Source organism: Camelus dromedarius, chromosome 11 (assembly GCF_036321535.1).
Source record: "Camelus dromedarius isolate mCamDro1 chromosome 11, mCamDro1.pat, whole genome shotgun sequence".
Taxonomy (NCBI): domain Eukaryota; kingdom Metazoa; phylum Chordata; class Mammalia; order Artiodactyla; family Camelidae; genus Camelus; species Camelus dromedarius.
In genome coordinates, this window is record NC_087446.1 from 35414220 (window position 1) to 35437770 (window position 23551).

Sequence of the window (23551 nt, forward strand, 5' to 3'; positions counted from 1 at the left end):
GACTCAGGAAATTGCCTAGACCCCAGGCCACAATGATGATAGCGGCATATGGATATTAAGTACTAATCCTGCCCTCAGTTCCAGAGTAGGCCTTGGCTTCACTAAAGGCAAGCCATGTTTTGCTATGTAGTAATTTTGCACTTTCCCAGATCTGCCATTTGACCATGGGACTTTAGGAAAATTACTTCACTCTAAGACTACTTATTTGGCAGAACTAACATGCAGCTCAGATAAGGCAATGTATGTAAGACATTTACCAAATGAAGTGCTGTAGAGAATTTGTTCTGTTGTTAAGCATCGTGTTGCAGTCCACTGGATTCCAGATTTGGCTTTTCCAGGCTCTATCTATATGACCTGGGGTGGAACATTCCCAGGATTGGGATTCAGTTTTCACATTTGCAAGAGAAAAGGAGTTGGACTAAATACTTTAAGAGCCTATCTGGCTTTAACCTTCTAGGATTCTGTAACTTGCCCCAAGCCCCTGGCCCCTGCACCCATTCTGATTGCCTTTTCTCTGGCTCTGGTCCAGCCTTCAGAGAAGAAACGGTGACTATCCAGATAGCTTTATTCGGAGTAGGAGGTGGGCATTAGTGAAGAGAACCGCTCCCAGGAGCTCCAGTGCCCAGAGACCAAGGTGCAGCAGTGGCCTGTTCACACCTCGGGGCTGCGCTGAGCGGCAGGACCCATCACCACTTGGGAGTGTCTTCTGGCCTCATCATTATGGGCTGTTCTCTCCCCAAAGAGGGCATTTCTAAATTTTGCTTGCAAGTGTAGGGTTTGTCTGTCTCTATTTTCCCAACAGTTGGCAGGATGTCACCTTCCTTCAGACTGCCTTTCTGACTCAGTCTGTTCATCTGTACAGTGGGCACAAGGATGTTTATACCATACCTGACTCGGTTCGGGGTTACAAAGTCTTGGAATGTCTTTGGTTCATGCTTAGTACAGACCACTGCACCATCGTGTCCTTTAAGTTATCATGTGTACGTAGGATTTTAATACCTTCTGTTTCTTCCCCAGGTATAGTTCATTTCCAGGCCAAGGACCTGAATTCTGTTTACTTCTCCCAGCCGTGCAAAAGCACATCCAAGTGAATGACTCAAATGCAACCGCAGTGCATGTCGCACACGTCGGCAGCAACAGAGGGGTCAGCACCCTTAAGGGACTGCCTGGGAAACACGCTGCTGTGAAATCACGTCGCAGCCCGGCACACAAATGCTATCTATCCATAGACCATCCTTGACCAAGCAAGCATGCACGTCACCGGCAGTTACATTCTCACATTTTTAAAACCAAGGGGAACTTGTATACTGGGCCTGTTTTTCAGCCTGTTTGCTACCTTTTTTGCATTCTATCCCATGTGAATTTTACAGACACTGGGCTAAAAAGGGTATTCGGACACCTGGACACACATTCCCAGAATGTCATCATAGGATCCTAATTCCATGTCACCAAACAACACAAACAAGACCCTGTTTACAGCTTTTTCTTTTTTTTTTTAATTTCAGATCTTTCTGAGGAGATTATTATATATGACATATCTATAGCTATGTGTATGGCCATAGATGTATTTCTGTGTGTACATATGTATAGTCATGTATTCTTACATATGTACATACAAATACAGAGATATATAAAGTACATAGAAATTCCTTACTTGTAAATAGCCAAAAGGTACTGACATGAATGACAAATTTTCACATTTAAATAGTCACCAACATGAAGCCATGTTTAATGCTTGTATAATGTGATGCAATAAAATTTAAAATAAATTTATGCACATGGAATATTTTTAGCGGGGTCTTCTGAAATTCTGTTGTGTTTGCTTCTCATAAAATAAGACTCATACAGTGGGATCTTTAAACAAAATCTGTCACTCCCAAACACTACAACACTCCCTAGAAATCACTTCATCCTCCAGAGACTACATTTTTCTTTCTAACCCACCTTTTCCATCTTGTTTTCATGCAACCTTCTTCAGGTACCAAGTGACTAATTAGAAATCACTCAGAAGAGCTTGAAAAATGCCACTGACACCCTTTGTTGAGGAAATATGCATTACAACCAATGATGCATATGATGCTTTTGATTACCCTGCCTTCTAGTATGCCCTCCTATTCCTCGGAAGGGGACTGTCCGTCTAGAGGAGGAAAAGTGTGTATCTAAGCAATGCCTGTTGTCATTACCCTCCTCCCAGAGACTGCAGAACCTGCCCTGGAGTAGTGTTACCATCTTGCCTCGGCCAGTCAGGAAAATGGGAGTGCTCCCATTACCACCTCCATCCACACTGTCTCATTTTGGCTGCAGGTTCACTTGAGCTGATTGGGAATCCAAAGACCTTGGATGTTCCCTTAGATGGGAACAGTTGGTCACAGTGGCTTTGAGCAGCTAGAACATCAGCCGTTTCATAGTTTCATCTTTCTAGTTCTCATGACCTGATGCTCTGGAAGTGAAATACAGTTAGCCCTTGACACCATAGCTTTAAAACCACGAGGATCCACTTATAAGCAGATTCTTTTGAATAAATATGTACTGTGGCCACTTAAATCTATGACCGTGGATACGGAGGGCCAACTGTAAAGTGATACGCAGATTTCTGACTGCATTAAGGTCGGCGCCCATAACCTCCACATCATTCAAAGGTCAGCTCTACTAACCATAGCAGAGCCTCAACTAAGGAGATGTATTTTATGGGGACTGAAGACAAGAGGCCATTGGCAGAGTTTTCTTTTCAATCATGGTTAAGAAGTCTGTGAAATAAATTCCTCCCCCCAGGGGTGGAGTGAAATAAGGACAGTCTCAAAAGATAAAATACAAACAGGTACTCCCCCAAAAGACAACTTGCTTGTCCGACCCAGCAATGTGACTTTTGCTTGTTGTGCCTCAAGCTCTACCCTAAGCATCAGGGCCCATTAAATCCTTGGATTTGACCTATCCATAGCTTCTCTCCTGCTCCTTTGGGGCACAAAGAGTGGCAGGGGTAGGGGAAGGAATGCATATTCCTCCTTAGGTTTCGAATGGGCCATGAACATTCAGATCTAAGTAGAGGACCACCCAATGCACTGGTCAGGGTAGGAGATAAACATTTGTTAAGTACTATTTTCTAACTGGTCTGAGCATAAACTGAACCCAAGGCAACTCTATGGCCAGAAATTTTTTTGCCCATGAAATTCTGCCTTTGCTATTACAAGTGCCTCTGGCAGTCGCAATTCCTGATATGTTTCGAGCACGTAACTCTTTTCTTTCCTCACTCCCTTCATTTCTTTCTACCAGCATAGTGAATACACTTACTCATCTTCTGTGTTTCTGGTACAAGGAACACATAGTGAACATCTTAAGATATTTTTTGGCTTGAAGAGGGAGAAGTATTGGGAGTGATGTCACCAAAATAATGGCATATGTAGTTCCTGACTACCCTCCCTCTCCCAAGAAGAGAACTAAACTATTCATGGACAAGACACCACTGTGAAAATCCTAGAACATAGGGGTGAGGCTGAAGCCCCACCATCCCACACCACAGACACTAGGATAGGCTATATGAGAAGGGTAAGAGGAATGGCTAAGTGCCAATCATGTTGCCCCTTCCCCAGGCCAGCACAGCACCATTCCTAGAGGTCTCCCCTGAGCCTTGAGTTTTTCTAGTAGGAAATGAGAGCCTGGAGTGGACATTTACCTCCCACAGTATTGTGGGGCACTTCTTGGAAGCCCCTACTCTGATCTCACCCCACAGGGGTTGTGGGGAAATCCACGGGGCTTAAACACTGGACATAAAATTGTGAAGGAGAAGGGGGGAAGGGCTTGCAATGGCCAGCACTTGGATCTTGGCAGGTCTAGTTCCTACATGCAGGGCCTGAGTCGTAGTCCCAGTCCGAGGCTTTGCTCATCTGCAGAGCCAGGACCAGGAAACCCAGTGGGCTGCAGGTCTGCCTGATTTAGGTCCTCAAACAAGAGTGTTACTAGCCCCAGAGCCTAGTCCACCCCACCCAGGCAGGGGAGGTGAGTCATAGCCCAGCCCACTGCTGAGTGTAGCTTTCAGCCCCATGACCCTTGACCCCAAAACCTGGAAGCTACCTAACGCAGCAATGCTTGAGCAGAGCATGACGGGCTGCGCTGACAGTCTGCAAAGCAAAGTCTATGTCACCATAGGGCCGGGAACTTGGGAAGCCGGACAGACTGTGTCAAGACCACAAAGTGCCTTGCCAAGTTTGAGGGTATCCTGGGCTCTGCCCAGAAGGGGAACAAATTCATAGCCCCTCCCCACCACAACCAGAAAGCCTGGCCAAAACACCTGGAAGCAGCAGAGCTCAGCAACACTCAAGTAGAGAGTACAGCAGGCAGAAATGACCAACTGCAAAGCAAAGCAAAGCCAATGGCCCTATTTGGCCAGGGAACTTGGTACTCAGGTTGACTGGAATCAGATCCACAAACAGACCTGCCAGCCTTGGAGTCAATTTGCCTACTGTGCCTGGGCAGGGAAACGGTTTGTTGCCTGCCCACTTCTGAATACAGCATTCAGCAGGGCCAGCCAGGAAACCTAGCCAGAACACACTGGAAGCTGTGCGGTCCACCCAACAACCTTGCTTGCAGCGGCACCTGGACAGAGGGCATCACCTGTGGCTTTCTCCATCTGCAGAGCAAAACCAGTGGCCTCATCTGGCCATAGAATTCAGTGCACACTCTTGCCTGATTCAGATCCCCAAACAATGAAATGTCAGGCCCTGGAAACTGCTCTGCTGCCCCACCAAGGCAGGGAAGCTAATTCATAGTTCCCCCTACTGCTGAGTGTAGTACCGAGTTCCAACTATCTAGTAAGCCTGACCAGAGGACTCGGGCAACTGGAGAGTCCATCCTACAGCCTCCTCTGGGTAGAGGACACAGCCAGACGTCCTATCCAACTGTTCTCAGCCAGAAGCACCCACCCCAGGCCCCAGCTTGGACAGTGGACTCACTTAGAAATACACCTTGATAGCAAGTTCCACCTGCATAAGTGTTACCAGCAGACATGTCCAGAAACCCAAACTGAGCTAACTGGTGAAGAACTGTTTCTGCCAAAGTAAACCTATAAAGTCTGGAATTGGAGACTTCTTACTAAAATGTGCAGATTATCAACATAAGGAATCAAGGATTAAAAAAAAATAATCAGTAAACATGACACCACCAAAGGAAACTAATAAAGCTCCAATAACTGAGCCTAAAGAAATGGAGATCAAGGGGGCGGAGGGTAGGAAGGGATAGACATAGACGGGATTTCAAAATTGTAGAATAGATAAACAAGATTATACTGTATAGCACAGGGAAATATATACAAGATCTTATGGTAGCTCACAGGAAAAAAATGTGACAATCAATATACACATGTTCATGTATGACTGAAAAATTGTGCTCTACACTGGAATTTGACACAACATTGTAAAATGATTATAAATCAATAAAAAATTTTTTAAAAAAATACTGAATTTCCAATTTAGGAGACACAGAAGTGTCTAGTTTCACCGTGCAAGTTAGTGCTTTGAGGAAAATGGAAATGATCACCTCTGCTTCCAAGCAAAGGAATAGCTTAAAACTGACTAATCTATTTCTTCAAGTTTACTTTCTGTAGGAAGCTAATATTTTGATTTAAATAAGACTTTTGGTGGATTGGAGTACGCTTGGAGTCAGAAGACCTGTGTTTGAATATTGGTACCTACTCTTACTAGCTGTGTGATATTGAGCAAGGCTACAAACTCTTTGAACCTCAATGTGATCATCTGAGATTATATCTACCCTGTGTTCTTCAAATGAGTATGAATAAGACACAACAAAATGATTAAGGTGGAATTACTTGGTAAAGTATGTAAGTTTATAATGATTTGATAAATTATTACAGACAAAATAAAACAAAATATAACAATAATAATAATAAAAAAAAGATAACACGGTATAACTGGTGATGGTTGTGGGGCAGAGGGGACCCTGCTTCAGAACCAGAGAGACCTGGGTTTCCAGATTTGACTCCTCTAGCTATGTTCTCATGGAAGTTCTGTAACTTCTTTGAACATCAGTTTCCTCAGTGATGTTCCCGACCAAGGGAACAATATCCAACTACCGTATATGGCCCTAAAAAGAGAAGATGAACACAAAGAGGGACAGTGCCTCGCACAGAGTAAGTGCTCAGTAAAGTTAGCTGATTAGGCTACGGTTTTCAGCACTGACACATTTAATCCTGCAATTCAATAACCTGCTGCTATTACGGTTGGGAGTTATTTCTGTGCTTTATTTTTAAGTTATGTTAGTAGCAGTATAGCCGAAATCTTTCATCTTAGAAAGTAAGACATGGCATGGACATGGTGTTTTGACTCCAAGTGACAGAAAAACCACCAAAACCAGATCACGTAAAATCTCACAGACAGAACCAAAGTACCTCCAGGATTAAAAAAGGACTGAATTTGAATACATAACTCAAGAAACCAGGTTACTCTCCCAGGAAATGCTTGGTTTGATCATCTCCATTTTTCTTTCAATTGGTTTCCTCGGCTCTCTCAGCCTGCACATGGCCCTTAAAAATAGCCACCCCAAGACAGTAATGATCTATAACTTGAACGGAATTTGGATTAAAAAAAAAATGGAGATCTATGAATTGTCAGACAAGGAATTCAGAATGATTCTCCCAAAAGAAATTAAGTGAACTACAAGAACACACAGAAAACTAAACAATCAGGAAAACAATGCCAAACATAACAAGAAGTTCAAGCAAAGAATAGAAATCATCAAAAAAACAAATCCTAGAGATAAAAATTGCAATGACTGAATTGAATAATTCAAAAGAGAGCGTCAAAACAGACTTGACCATGCAGAAGAAGGAATTGGTGACCTGGAAAACAGGACATTTGAAATTATCCAGAGAAGCAAATAGAAAAAAGAATAAAAAGAGTATGTGACTTATATGACACAATGAAAAGAAGCAGTATTTGCATTATGGGCATTCCAGAAGAAGAGAAAGGGAATGAAAGCATATTAAAGCAATCATGGCTGAAAACTTCCCCAACCTGGGGAAAGAAATGGACATCAGATTTATGAGGTCCAAAAGTCCCCAGATAGGTGAACCCAAGTAGGGCTACACCAAGACACATTATAATTAAATTGACAAAGTGAAAGACAAAGAAAGAATTTTGAAAGCAGTGAGGAATAAAGAGTAGAGAACTCTCATAAGGCTATGGGCAGATTTTTCAACAGAAGCTTTGCAGACCAGGAGAGAATGGGATGATATATTCAAAACATTGAAAGAAAAAACTGTCTACACTGGAATTTGACACAACATTGTAAAATTATTATATCAATAAAAATGTTAAAAAATGTGTCAAACCAACACATTGTACACCTTAAACTTATGCAATGTTATATGTATAGCTTAATAAAAAATAATTTTTAATGCTTATGTCCCCTACATTGGTTAAGTCACCTTAAAATAAAAAATGGCAAATACTAAGCAAAAAAAAAAAAAAAAAAAAGAGAAAAGAAAAACTGTCAACCAAGAAATCTATACGTGGCAGAGCTGTCCTTCAGAAATGGAGAGATATAGACTTTCCCAAACAAACAGAGGCTGAGGGAGTTCATTACCACTAGACCTGCCTTATAAGAAATGCTAAAGGGAGTTCTTTGTGTGGAAGTAAAAGGATGCTAATTAACATCATAAAAACACTAGAAGGTAGGCAAAAGTCACTGGTAATGTTAAATATAGTTAAAGAAAGATTCTGTAATATGGTAACAGTGGTGAGCATAATTCATTTAAAACTCTAGTTTAAAAATCGAAAAACGAATGTAGAAAAAAAAAACCACAATGTTATTGGATATAAAATATTAAAACATATATAAACTGTGCCATCAATAACCTAAAATGTGAGAGGGGAAGTAAAAGTGTAAAGTTTAGGAACGTTATCAAAGTTGAGTCATTATCAGTTTAAAACAAGGGGTTAAAATTTTAAGATACTATACGTAAGCCTCATGGTAATGACAAGGGAAGAAGCAGTAGTATTTACACACAAACACACACACATTATGATAAATAAAGAATACTAATAGTGAAAGACATCAAAACACATAAAAAGACAGCAGTAAGGAGCAAGAACAATGGATCTACAAAACAACCAGAAAATAATTAACAAAATGGCAATAGTATGTCCTTATCTATTAATATTTTTTTAAATGTAAATAGATTAAATTCTTCAATCAAAAGACATAGAATGGCCAAATGGATAAGAAAAAAAGATCCAACAATATGAGACTCATTTAGCCTTAAAGACACTCATAGACTGACACTGAAGGGGTGGAAAAAGATATTTCAGCAAATGGTAATCAAAAGAAAGAAAGAAAGAAAAAAGCAGGGGTAACTATAACAGACAAAATAGGTTTTAAATTAAAAATGGTAAAAACAGGAAGGTTTGGGCCAAGATGGCAGAGTAGAGAGACTCACAGCTCACCCTCTCCCACAAATACACCAAGAATTACATCTACAAACCCAATGAATTGCACAGAACACCTACTGTACTCTGGCAGAGTATCTCTCACTTTGACATACAGGAGGATTCTCAAAAAAATCCAGTAAGAAAAGAAAAAAGAAAAAATTGGTGCAGGACAGGTCCTACAGGGAGGGAGCAGCATAGGAAGAAAAGCACCCTCATACTGGGACACCTTCTCTCCAGCCAGGAGGTCGGGTGGACAGAAGTGGAGCTTCTGAGGCTCTGAGGAGAAAATGGCAGCCGCTTGGCAGACAGAACTAAGGGAAACTGGCACAGAGGGTCCCTGTGATCCCCAGCCCTAGATGCGAGCCACAGGGGTAAGCCAGGACTGGCTGCTGGGGATCAGTGAGGAGCCCGGGCAAAGACAGCCTCAGGGGACTGGAGGGCAGTATGAGCTCTAGCTAGGGGTGGGTGCAGAACAGAACAACCAGGGGGCCCCATAAAAAAACACCACTGCTGGTGTGCATTGAGGGGCGAGGGGTGCAATGAGCTGCACCCTAGCTGCTTTCTCCACGTGGCTCCATTGCTGGGGTGTTCTCCAAGAAGAGAGGTGGGGCTTGGTGACAGCCATCACTGATGTGCCAAGGCAGGGCTGAAAGCTGAATCCATACCCAGTGGCCCTGCAACTTCACAGGAAGGACTGAGGTTTGTTTACAACCCCAGGCAGAGAGGGTGGATTTGTTCTCTCTAGACCCTTTGTGGACCCATGCCTCGGGGATGAACAGGCAGTGAGTGGAGTTCTGGTGCATGGCGAGGTGAGTATGGGTATTTACAACAGGCCAGCATACTGTATCTTACACAGAGGCAGGGCTGGAGTCTGCGCTGACCCTGTGGCACACCACAGATTCAGGTGTGTGACTGCATGCTTGCTATAGTGGGTCCTGGTGCCTGACTTTGGCAGATCTGCACTGGTGGTTCCTGGGGCCCAGAACCTGGGGGACACCAGAGCAAGCCTACATTCCCACACAAAGGTGGGGACAAAGGCAGCATCAACACAGAGTACCTTGTAAGCCCATGTAACAAATGACAGACAATACCACAGAGGACACTTCTCAGTGGACATCTTCCAACTCTTCTTCCCAGCTGAACTGCTCCAACCTGGCCTACCACACACCACAGCTCAGAAACAGGTCTGAAGCCTCTATTCTAGCCAAGGGAGAGCAGACCTAGCCCCTGTCAAGGCTGTGACAACCACAGAACAAAACAGGAGGCCCCACTCAACAACAATCAGGGCAGGCTCTGATCACCACAACACCAACCACACCCCCAAAGGGATAATAGCCAACACACGTGGAAGAAAAACATGGCAACCATCCATACAAAGAACAGCCCTCCCAACAAAACTATTAGATGCATAGCCTCTACAAAGGAATGCTCCCACTTTAAATAAAAAATAACAAACAAAAAATAAAACAGCCCTTCAAGACCAAAATAGATAACTGATACTCCTAAATCTGTAGAGCCAGAGAACAGTTGATCTTGGTTGATATTTTTAAGACATTACATCCCCAAGAAACAGAATATACATTTTTTTCAAGTACTCATGGAACATTCTCTAGGGTAGAATACTTAGGCACAAAGGAAGCCTCAACAAATTTAAGAGGATAGAAATTATTCCAAGCATCTGCTCTGACCACAATGGCATGAAACTAGAACTCAACCACAGAAAAACAAATGAGAAAAAAATGACAGCATGGAGACTGAACAACATGCTACCAAAAAAACCCAATGGGTCAATAATTAAATCAAAGAAGAAATTTAAAAATACCTTAAGACAAACAACAATGAAAACACAACCACACAAAATCTATGGGATGCAGCAAAAGCAGTCCTAAAAGAGAAGTTCATGGCGATAAAGTCCTTCCTCAAAAAACAAATAAACAACCTAACCTACCACCTAAAAGAATTAGAAAAAGAAGAACGAATAAAACCTAAAGTCAGCAGAAGGAAAGAAATAATAAAGGTCAGGGAGGAAATAAATAAAAAAGAAATTTGAAAAACAATAGAAAAAATCAAACCAAGAGCTGGTTTTTCGAAAGAGTAAATAAAATTGACAGACCTCTGGCCAGGCTCACCAAGAAGAAAAGAGAGGACACAAGTAAACAAAATAAGAAATGAAAACGGAGAGATTACAACGAATACCACAGAAATACAAAAAAAATCATAAGAGATACTATGAACAACTATATGGCAGTAAATTGGATATCTTAGAAGAAATGGACAAGTTTCTAGAAACATACAGTCCACCAAAACTGAATCAAGAAGAAATAGATCATTTGAACAGACCAATCACTAGAAGTGAAATAGAATCAGCAATAAAAAACCTCCCTGCAAACAAAAGTTCAGGACCAGATGAGGAATTCTATCAACATACAAAGAAGAGTTCATACCAATCCTTCTCAAATTCTTCCAAAAGATTGAAGAGGAGGGAACATCCTCAAACTCATTCTACAAAGCCACCATCACCGATACCAAAGCCAGACAAAAACACTACCAAAAAAGAAAGCTATAGGCCAATATTTTTGATGAATATAGATGCAAAAATTCTCAAAATACTAGCAAATGGAATCCAACAACACAAAAAAGATCATACATCATGATCAAGTTGGATTCATCCCAGGGACACAAGGATGGATCAACATACGCAAATCAATCAACATGATACACCACATCAACAAGAGAAAGGACAAAATCATATGATCATCTCAATAGATGCAGAAAAGCATTTGATAAAATTCAGCACCCTAAAAAAGACCTACAAAAGATTGCTTTGGCAGTTTGGGGTTTTTTATAGTTCCATAAAATTTTGAAATTGTCTGTTCTATTTCTGTGAAGAATGTTGTGAGTATTTTGACAGGGGTTGTTGCATTGGATCTGTAGCTTGCTTTGAGTAGTGTGACCATTTTGATGATGTTGATTCTTCCAATCCAAGAGCACAAGATATATTTCCATTTCTTTGTATCATCTTCAATTTCCTTCATCAATGTTTTACAGTTTGCAGAGCATAGGTAACCTCCTTGGTTGTTTATTTCTAGGTATTTTGTTGTTTTTGATACAATGGAAATGTTTATGCCAGTTGTAAAATTCTGGTTTTTGAAGTGGAAAAAAAAGTGAATGAAGGGCCGCAAATGGCAAAATATCCTTCTTTCTTATGGATGAGTTGTATTCAATTACATATGGAATGCTGCATCTTCTTTATCCATTCATCTATTGATGTGCACTTAGGATGCTTCCATATCTTGGCAATCATAAATATTGTTGCTGTTAATAGTGGGGTCTATGCACATTTTTGAATTAATTCTTATTTTGTGGTTGGCTTTATTCCTTTGATAACTATGTAAATTTAAAAAGCTAAAGCTTTAAACATTCTTAGAAACAATGAACAGTACATATACGTAAAATTTAAAAATACGTGCAGTGTATTATGCGTATGTATTTACATGCAATATACTGTATATGTGCAATCTAATTGTAACAATTCTACTTAATAAAACTGAAAACTGAAAAAAAACTCAATACCCATTTATGATAAAAACTCTTACCAAAGTGGGTATAGAGGGAACATATCTCAACATAATAAAAGCTATATATGACAAACCTACAGGCAGCATAGTACTCAGTGACGAAAAGCTGAAAGCCTTTCCCCTAAAATCTGGAACAAGACAAGGATACCCACTCTCACTACTTCTATTTAATATAGTATTGGAAGTCCTAGCCACAGCAATTAGACAAAAAGAAATAAAAGGGATCCAAATTGGAAGAGAAGAGGTAAAATTGTCACTATATGTAGATGACATGATACTATATATAGAAAACCCTAAAGGCTCCACACAATAACTACTAGAGCTAATAAAAGAATTCGGCAAGGTAGCAGGATACAAGATTAACATACAGAAATGAGTGGCATTTCTTTACACTAACAATGAAATAGCAGGAAAAGAAAGTAAATAAACAATCCCTTTTAAAATTGCATCCAAAAAAATAAAATACTTAAGAATAGATCTGACCAAGGAAGTGAAAGACCTATATGTCAAGAACTACAAAACATTGACTAAGGAAATTAAAGATGACTTAAAGAAATGGAAAGATACCCCATGTTCTCGGATTGGAAAAATTAACATTGTTAAAATACCACCCAAAGCAATCTATAGATTTAATGTAATCTCTATCAAGTTACCCAGGACATTTTTCACAGAACTAGAACAAATAATCATAAAATTTATATAGAATCACAAAAGAGCCAGAATTGCCAAAGAAATACTGAAGATAAAGAATGAAACTGGAGGACTAACCCTCCCAGACTTCAGACAATACTACACAGCTGCAGTAATCAAAACAACATGGTATTGGTATGAAAACAGACATATGGATCAACAGAAGAGAATAGAAAGCCAGAAATAAACCCACAAACTTTTGGTCAATTAATTTTTGACAAAGGAGACAAGAACACACAATGGAATAAAGACAATCTTTTCAGCAAATGGTGTTGGGAAAACTGGACAGCTACACGTAAATCAATAAAGTTAGAATAGTCCCTCACACCAAACACAAACTCAAAATGGCTTAAAGACTTAAACATAACTCAAGACACTATAAATCTCTTAGAAGAAAACATAGGCAAAACATTCTCCAACATAAATCTCAGCAATGTTCTCCTAGGGCAGTCTATCCCAGCAACAGAAATAAAAGCAAAAATAAAGAAATGGGACCTAATTAAACTTCTAAGCTCTTGCACAGCAAAGGAAACCATAAGCAAAACAAAAAGACAGGCTATGGAATGGGAGAAAATATTTGCAAAAGATGAGACTGACAAGGGCTTAATCTCCAGAATATATAAGCAGCTCACACAACTTAATAACAAACAATCCAATCCAAAAATGGGCAGAAGACCTAAACAAGCAATTCTCCAAGGAAGACATACAAATGGCCAATAGGCACATGAAAAACTGTTCACTATCACTAATTATTAAAGAAATGCAAATCAAAACTATAATGAGGTATCGTCTCACACAAGTCAGAATGGCCATCATTCAAAAGTCCACAAATAATAAATGCTAGAGAGGCTGTGGAGAAAAGGGAACCCTCCTACACTGTTGGTGGGAATGTAATTTGGTGTAGCCATCATGGAAAACAGTATGGACATTCCTCAAAAGACTAAAAACAGACTTACCATGTGATCCAGCAATCCCATTCCTGGGCATAAATCCAGAAGGAACCTTAATTCAAAAAGATACATGCACTCCAATGTTCATAGCAGCAATATTTACAATACCCAAGACAAGGAAACAACCTCAATGTCCATCGACAGATGACTGGATAAAGAAGATGTGGTATATTTATACAATGGAATACTATTCAGTCATAAAAAGAACAAAATAATGCCATTTGCAGCAACATGAATGTCCCTGGAGAATGTCATTCTAAGTGAAGTAAACCAGAAAGAGAAAGAAAAATACCATATGATATCACTTATATGTGGAATCAAAAAAAAAAAGGCAAACAAACTTATTTACAAAATAGAAACGGACACACATAGAAAACAAACTTATGGTTACCAGGGAGAGAAGGGGATGGGAAGGGATAAATTGGGATTGGGAGTTCCAAATTTGTAGGTACTAACTAGTATGTACAAAACAGATAAACAAGTTCACACTGTATAGCACAGAGAACTATATTCAATATCTTGTAGTAACTTATGGTGAAAAAGAATACGAAAACGAATATATGTCTGTTCATGTATGACTGAAGGATTATGCTGTATACCAGAAATTGACACATTGTAAACTGACTGTATATATACACACACACACATAAAAATGGTAAAACGAAAGGCAAAGAAGGTCATTATATGATGATAAAGGGTCAATCCATCAAGATATAACAGTTGTAAATATTTGTAACCAGTATCAGAGGACCTAAAAATGTAAAGCAATATCTAACAGAGCTAAAAGGAGAAATAAACAGCAATATAATAATTGTTGGGTACTTCACAACAAGATAGAACATCCAGACAGACGCTCAATATGCAAACAGTAGATTTGGGCAATACTATAGACCAAATGAACCTAACAGACATATATAGAACATTCTGCCCAACAACAGCAGAATATAAATTCTTCTCAAGAGCACATGGAACATTTTCTAGGATAAACCACGTTAGGTTACAAAACAAATCTTAGCAAGTTCAAAGAGATTGAAATCATACCAAGCATTTTCTCTGAAAACAATGGGATGAAAGTAGAAATCAGTAACAAGAGGAAACTGAAAAGTTCATGAATACATGGAAATTAAACAACATTCTCCTGATCAACAATGGATCAAAGAAGAAATTAAAGGTGAAATAATAGTCCCTTGAAACAAACAAAAATGGAAATACAACCTACCAAAACTTTTGGGATAGCAAAAGCAGTTCTAAGAGAAAAGTTCACAGCAATAAATGCACACATTAATAAAAAAGAAAGATCTCAAACAACTTAATTCTATGACTAAAGGAACTAGAAAGAGAAGACCAAACTGAGCCCAAGATTTGCAGAAGGAAGGAAATAAGAAATATTAGAACAGAAATAAATAAGAGAACAGGGAAACAATAGAAAAGAGTAAGAAACTAAGAAGTTTCTTTGAAAAGATGAACAAAATGGAGAAAACTCTAGACTAACCAAAAAATAGGGAGGGACCAAATCAACAAAATTATAAATGAAAAAGGAGACATTACAATTGATACTCAGAAATGCAAAGGATCGTAACAGACTACTATGAACAACTATATGCCAACAAATTGGACAACCTAGAAAAAAATGTAAAAATTCCTGGAAACATACAACCTACCAAGACTGAATGAGGAAGAAACAGAAAATTGGAACAAATTGCTAGTAAAGAGACTGAATCAGTAATTTAAAATTTCCTGATGAAGAAAATCCCAGGACCAAATGTTTCCTGGGCAGCAGGAGACAAAAATTTAAGGAAGAATTAAAGCCAATTATTTACCAGATTTTTAAGGAAGAATTAAAGCTAATTCTTATAAAATACTCCCAAAAAAATCAAAGAAGAGGGAATACTCCCAAACTCATGAAGCCAGTATTGCCCTGATATCAAAGCAAGAAAAGGACACTACAAGAAAATAAAACTACAGGCTGTTGTTCCTGATTAATATAGATGCAAACATCCTCAATAAAATAATAGCACACCAAATTTAGCAGCACATTAAAAGGACCATTCACCATGATCAAAGAGGATTTATCCTGGGGATGCAAGAATGGCTTAACACGCACAAATCAATATTAATGGAAAGAAAAGTTATATGATAATATTATAGATGCAGAAAAGACATTTGACAAAATTCAACATTCATTCATGATTTAAAAAAAAAAAAAAAGACAAAACTCTTAACAAATCAGCTACAGAAGGAAAGTGCCTCAACATAATAAAGGCCATATATGACAAGGCTGCACACACCCCCAGTCTTTCTGTGGAAGAGGTTTATTTATCCAGGAGCTTTGGCCTGAGTGGAGCCTACCAAAGTGCTCACAGGGGAAAGAGGCTAGTGGATTTAGTCTTTGCACTCTCCCTCTGCCTTACTCCAGCTCATCAGTGTCTCCCAGAAATGTGTACACTCATCTGTCATCCCAACTTAGGTGACTGCTGCCCAGGAGGCACCTCTAGTTTGCTTGGCTCTGGTGGCCAGTGGGAATTACCCCTGTGGTTTTACAGGACTGTACATATTTGCATACTTTAAAAAGCTACTGCCTGAAGTTCTGGCTTCCAATCGGCCTGAATCTAGTTGCTGACTGAGATCCTCCCCTTTGGGACACTGAGAGGTCTTGGCATAACCTGAAATACTGGGAGACACTAATAAGTAGGCTTCTTGATAAACAGAGTGAAATAATGCCATTTGCAGCAACATGGATGGACCCAGAGATTATCATATTGAGTGAAGTAAGTCAGAGAAAGACAAATATCATATGACATCACTTATATGTGGAATCTAAAAAAAATCATACAAATTCTATTTACAAACCCAAAACAGGCTCATGGACATAGAAAAAAACTGTGGTTACCAAAGGGGAAAGGGTAGGGAGGAATAAATCAGGGGGTGGGGATTAACAAACACACATTACTATATATAAAATAGATAAACAAGGACCTATGGTATAGCACAGGGAACTATACTCAATTTCTTGTAATAATATATAATGGAAAATAATCTGAAAAGAAAACACACACACGCTTACACACACACACATATATATATGTACACGTATAACTGAATCACTTTGCTGTACACCTTAAACTCACATTGTAAATCAGCTATACTTTAATAAAAATTTTTTAAAAAGAATAAGTAGGCTGTTTGGACAATCACTAAGGTTTGACAGACAAACAAAAGCTAGAGCAGAGAGAGTCAAGGGAAATGAAGAAATAGATGAATATGTTCCAAATGAAAGGAAAAAAACGAAACCTCACAAAAAGACCTTAATGAAGTGGAGATAAGTGATTTTTCAGATAGACTTCAAAGTAGCAGTCATAAAGATACTCATTGAGCTCAGGAGAAAAATGCATGAACAAAGTGACAATTTCAATGAAGAGAGAAAATGTAGAAAAGTACCAAATAGAAGTCAAAGAGCTGAAGAATACAATAACGGAAGTGAAAAATTACAAGGATTCAGTAGCAGACCCTTGTCTGAACTTAATGAATTTGAATTTGAAGACAGGGTGGTGGAACTTGTCCAATCAGGACAGCAAAAGAAACAAGAATGAAAGAGTGACGATAGCTTAAGGGACTTACAGGACAACATCAAGCCGACCAACACTTGCATCATAGGGGTTCCAGAATCGGAAGGGAGAGAAAGGGGCAGAAAACTTATTTGAAGAAATAATGGCTGGAAACTTCCCTAACTTGGGGAAGGATGCAGACATCCAGATCCAGGAATCCTAAGGAGACTCAAATAAGATAAACCCAAAAAGAACCATGCCAAGAAATATTGTAATTAAATGTCAAAAGTTAAAGAGAATCTTAAAAGCAGCAAGAGAAAAACAATTTGTTATGTGCAAATGTTCGACTATCAGCAAATTTTCCAGGAGAAACTTTTGCAGGCCAGAAGGGAGTAGCATAATATATTCAAAGTACTGAATGAAAAAAACCCCTGCCAATCCAGATATTCTACCCAGGAAAGGGTCCTTCAGAATTGAAGGAGAGAGAAAGGATTTTCTAGGCAAGCAAAAGCTTAAGTATCTCATCACCACTAGACTTTCAAGAAATGTTAAAGCAGCTCCTTTAAGCAGCAACAAAAGGGTGCTAATTAGTAGCAGGAAAACATATAAAAGTATAAACTTCACTTCTAAAGGTAAATATATAGTAAAATTCAAAATAATCAGATGTTGTAAGGTGGTGGGTTAGTTACTTATAAAGCTTGTGTAAAGTTTGAAAGACAAAAGTAGTAGAAATAACTGTAACTACAACAGCTTAAGGAATACACTAAATAAAAAGATGCAAAATGTGACCACAAAAACATGAGTGGGTGGAAGTAAAAATGGAGAGCTTTAGAATGCATCAAACTTAAGTTGTTATCAACTTAAAATAGGCTGTTACAAATATAATTTGTTGTATGTAAGGTTCATGTAAACCACAGAGCAAAACCCTATAGTAGATATACACAACAAAAAGTGAAAGCAATCTGAGTATACTGCTACAGAAAACCATCAAATCAGAAAGGAAGCAGCAAGTGAAAAAGACAGAAAAAGAGAAACTGCAGAAAAGCCAGAAAACATTTAACAAGTGCAGTAAGTACAGAATGTCAATAATTAAATTATTGACATCATATTTCCTGATTTCAAACTGTATTACAAAGCTATAAATAGACTAAATTTTCCAATCAAAATATATACAATGGCTGAACGCATAAAAACACAGAATTTATCTATATGCTGCCTTCAAGAGACTCACTTCAGCTGTAAGGACACATACAAACTGAAAATGAAAGGATCTAAAAAGATATTCCACACAAATGGAAACCCAAAGAAATTGGGTTACTCACATGAAATAAAATAGATTTTAATATAAAGATTGTAATAAGAGACAAAGAAAGTCATTACATAATGATAAAGAAGTCAATCTAACAAGAAGATACAATATTTATAAATATTTATGCATCCATCATAGGAACACCTAAATATATAAAGGAAATATCGACCTATAGTACAAAAGGACAGCAATACAATAATAGTAGGTGACTAATACTCCACTTTTATCAATGGATAGATTATCCAAACAGAGAATCAATAAGAAAACATTGACCTTAAAGAACACATTACACCAAATGGACTTAACCAACATTTATAGAACATTCCATCCCAAAACAGAAGAATACACATTCTTCTCAAGAAGACATGGTAAATTCTACAGGATATATCGTATGTTAGGCCACAAAACAAGTCTTAACAAATTTAAGACAGATATAATATAAAGAACTTTTTCCAACCACAAAATTGACTATGAGAAGAAAACTGGAAAATTCACAAGTATGTGGAGATTAAACAACATGCAGCTGAACAGCCAGTGGATCAAAGATGACACAAATAAATGGAAAGATATTCCATGCTCATGGATGAGAAAAATTAACATTGTTAAAATGTCCATACTATCCAAGACAATTCACAGTTTAATTCAATCCTATCAAAGTTCCAATGGAATTTTTTACAGAACAAACAATCCTAAAATATGTCTGGAAATACAAAAGACCCCAAATAGCCAAAGCAAGCAATCTCGAGAAAGAAGAAAACTAGAGGCATCACATTTCTTAATTTCAAACTGTATTACAAAGTCAGTAACCAAAACAGTGCTGTGTGAGTACTGGCATTAAAACAGACACATGGATCAATGGAACAGAATAGAGAGCCCAGAAATAAACCTACATATATATGGTCAATTAATTTGTGAAAAAGGAGCCAAGAATATACAATGGGGACAGAAAATGTCTCTTCAATAAATGGTACTGGGAAAACTGGACAGCCACATGCAGAGAATGCAACTGGATCATTATCTCACACCATATACAAAAATCAATTCAAAATGTATCAAAGATTTGAACATAAGACCTGAAGCCATAAAACTCTAAGAAGAAAACATAGGTGGTAAGCTCCTTGACATCAGTCTCAGTGATGATTTCTTGAATCTGACACCAAAAACAATGCAGCAAAAGCAAAAATAAACAAATGGAACTACATCAAATTAAAAAGCTTCTGCACAATAAAGGAAATCATCAACAAAATGAAAAAGCAACTTACTGAATAGGAGAAATATTTGTAAATCATGTATCTGATAAGGGGTTAATATTCAAAGTATATAATTAACTCATACAACTCAATAGGAAAACAATATAATTTTAAAATGAGCAGATAATCTGAACACTTTTCAAAAGAAGACATACAAATGGCCAACAAGTACATGAAAAGGTATTTAACATCACTAATTGTTAGGGAAATGCAAAGCAAAATCACAATGAGGTATCACCTCACACTTGTTAGAATGGCTATAATCAAAAACACAAGGAATAACACATGTCAGGGAGGATGTGGAGAAAAGGAAATTAAAACATTTGTATAATGTTGGTGGAACTGTACACTGGTGCAGCCACTATGGACGACAGTATGGAGGTTCCTCAAAAACTTAAAAATAGAACTATATGATCCAACTATTCCACTTCTGGGTATTTATTTGATGGAAACAAAAAACACCAACTCAAAAAGATATATGTATCCCCAAGTTCATTATTTACAATAGCAAAGACATGGGAATATACTAAGTGTCCATCGGCACTTAAACTGATAGAGAAAATGTGGTGTATTTATACAATGGAATATTATTCAGCCATAAAATAAATGGAAAACTTGCCATTTGCAAAAACATGGATAATGTTGATGGTATTACACTGAGTGCAGCAAGTCAGACAGAGAAAAGACAAATACCATATCATCTCACTCATAAGTGGAATCTAAAAAAACAAAACAGACAACTGAACTCACAGATACAGAAAATAGACTGGAGGTAGCCAGAGGCGGGGACAGGGGATGGGCAATATAGGTGAAGGTAGACAAAAGTTACAAACTTTCAGTTATAAAATAAGTAAGTCATGGGCATGTAATGCACAGCATGGTGATTATACTTAATACCATATTGAACATTAAAATTTGCTAAGGGAATAGATCTTAAAAGTTCTTATCACAAGAAAAAAATTTATAACTAATTGTGATTGATCTTAACTAGACACTTAATGGCCATCATTTAGTAATATATACATAATATATAGAAATATCAAATTATTATGTAGTACACCTGAAACCAATATAATGCTATATGCCAATTATATCTCAAGAAAAGATAAATGAGTATTAGGAATATAATGCACAACGTGATGACTATAGTTAACACTGCTGCAAGATATATTTAAAAAGTATTAAGAGAATAGATTCTAAGGGTTCTCATCACAATGAAAAAAACCACTTTTTCTCTTTTCTTTTGTATTTATACAGATGAGGGATGTTAACTAAACTTATTAGGGTAATCATTTCACAATATAAAGCATAAAAAATTATGCTTTATGTCTTCAATTTACATAGCACTGTATGTCAATTATATCTCAATTAAACTGGGAAAATAAAAAGAAATCAAGTATTCATTGGATGAATGCATGCAAAAACAACCAATAGAACCAGCAAAAAATTAGCATGTTTCTGATGAACTCTGTTTCCCAGTGTGGATGGTGGAGTATTTTAAATATCATGCATAATGAGGATGCCATAATTTGAGGATTTTCTAATATACCTAATCTTATGAGTCTTCATAAGACTAGAGTATTAGAAATATCCCACTTCAATACTATAATCTTCATTAAAATCTTGGCTATGCAGATATAAAACTATCCAAACAACAGGGGAGTTTATCTTGGAACTAGCAAAATTTTATTTTAGCTGATTTTTTAAAATTCAAATCTCTCTAGAAATAAATTTCTATAAAATTCTCTATAAATATACTTTCCAGAGTTCCTTAAATAAAGGAAATTGAAACCCATTTATCTTCCTTTGATGATTCATTGTCATCACTATAAATATAGTCTAACGTACGGTAGAGGCAGATTAAGAATATAGCAAATACCCCTGCCAGGTACCAGACCTTCCTGGATTCAAAGGGAAGTTCTGGTAAAAGTCCTAACTCTGCATCCTGGTCCTTGAAACTGGCCACTCTACTTACACAACCTTTCTTCACCTCAGTATCAACCTCTGTTCTAGCCAGGATCCCCTCACATCCCCCAGAAGGGCAGATTCTTTACTCCTTCCAAAGCTTTGCTTATACTCTCCCTCCGTGCACCACACTCCCTAGCAAAACATATTTCCTCTCTTTGCCTATTCAGATCAATCTCTAGCTGTAGGGTCTCACTTGAACATCAACTTTTCAACAAGTGTCTCCCAACAAGTTCTCTTCCCGGAAGTCTCCTATTGCAATCTGCCCCCACTCATTCAGACAATTTCCCTGTGTATTATCCCTCAGCTAGTTAATGCACGAGTATCTGTCTTAGAGCCTCAGAGAGAGCTTGTACGTGATAGAAATCAAGAACCCATCTTCCCCTCCCCCAATGCATAACAGAGTGTGATGCCTACAGTCAAATTTTTAGTGCTTAGAGCATGCAATCAATGTAAACTCCCTTTCCTGTAAACAAGCTTCAGCATGAAAGAGGCAAATGTAAAACCTCAACTGCATACAATCCTCTACCTTAGTGAAGAAGTTAAGCCACTCAGATCGAAGTCCAGCTATTTTTTTCCCAACAGGAACATTTGTAATTTCCCCGAAATGACCATTGACTGGTTTTAGACACCAATTTTATAAAATGTTTAACAAAAAGTTAAGGAAACTTGCTCAATAATGTTTTTATGACTTGAGTGATTTTAAATACTTAAAAGTATTGGATTTGGATCCTATTAACACCCCAGGAGGGAGGGGTAAATAGGAAAGCTGTTATCAGTGGGATGCTATGCACTGCTACACTCAGCTTGCCTACGTGTTAGCCCTCAAGGAGGTAATCTTCAACCTTCATGAATTCAGACCTCACCTATTAGGAAGCTGTGATCTTTTGGAAGCACTGAGTTCCAACATGTAAAGCAAATCCAGCAAACAAACAGAGGAAATATTCAAACCATTTTAAAAGGAATCATTTATATACAGTCCAGTTTGTTTTTTCTACTAACACAATCATCTAGCCCAGTAGTTCTCAAACTCCAGCACGCGTTAGAATCACCTGAATCCTACCAGCACTGTTTCTGACTCAGCAGGTCTAAGGTAGGCCCGAGAAAGTCAGCTGCTACAAGTGCCCAGGTGATCTTGATACCACTGATTGGGACCGACGCATTGAAAACCATGACCTACTCAGTATTTTGCCACAACTTGAAGTACTTTAATACACTCTACCATGCAAGCTGAACTTAGTTTTATCTGACTGTATAATATTTTAGAAACTTCCACCTTAGTGAAAAGGTAGCTGTGCAGCGATTTCAAATGGTAGCACTTATCAGTTAATCATATCCTTCAGTACAAAGCACTGTCACTGCAGGTTTCTAGCTGAGCAGAGAAGAAACTGGGCGTTTCTTAAAGGCCTGGGTCAGGACCTCCACCCTGACCTGCACGTTGTATCAGTCTAGAAGCCTGACAACAAATCCTCCTAACTCCATCCCCACCTTCACCAATTTAGGAGTAAGCTTACATCAATAATGTATGATAGAAGAAAAAATATTAAGACCATGGATTTTGGGGTCAGACAAAACTAAGCTCAGGTCCCAGGTGTATGACCTTGGACAAACGACTTGACGTCTCTAAAATGCAGTTACCTTATGAAGTAGACACAGTGGCACGCTGCCAAGATCCCCCGACTGTGAAGGACTTCTAGCCCCAGCCGAGGAGAGCACTACCAGCAGCCTTCATCTCGCTGCTCGCCTGTCCGGACTGCTTTATTGCAGAAGATCACCTGACCCAAGGCCACGCCCCTTCCCGTGACAGCCCACATCAACGACTAATT

General features: G+C 38.3%; 1 protein-coding gene and 1 long non-coding RNA gene across 4 annotated transcripts in view; one reads left to right on the forward strand and one right to left on the reverse strand.

Moving 5' to 3' along the window:
• The window catches only part of ANO4 (anoctamin 4), a 263559-nt gene extending 261695 nt beyond the window's left edge, over positions 1-1864 (forward strand). For both annotated transcript variants that reach the window (XM_031462956.2, XM_031462957.2), the window contains one exon: positions 1018-1864. The gene's annotated coding sequence lies outside the window, so the exon portion shown is untranslated. The remainder of the gene's footprint in view (positions 1-1017) is intronic.
• LOC135322534 (uncharacterized) overlaps positions 1-23466 on the reverse strand; it is a 117231-nt gene extending 93765 nt beyond the window's left edge. For both annotated transcript variants that reach the window (XR_010383183.1, XR_010383182.1), the window contains exon 1: positions 23364-23466. This is a non-coding gene — a long non-coding RNA (uncharacterized LOC135322534). The remainder of the gene's footprint in view (positions 1-23363) is intronic.
• Positions 23467-23551: the final 85 nt, after the last annotated feature.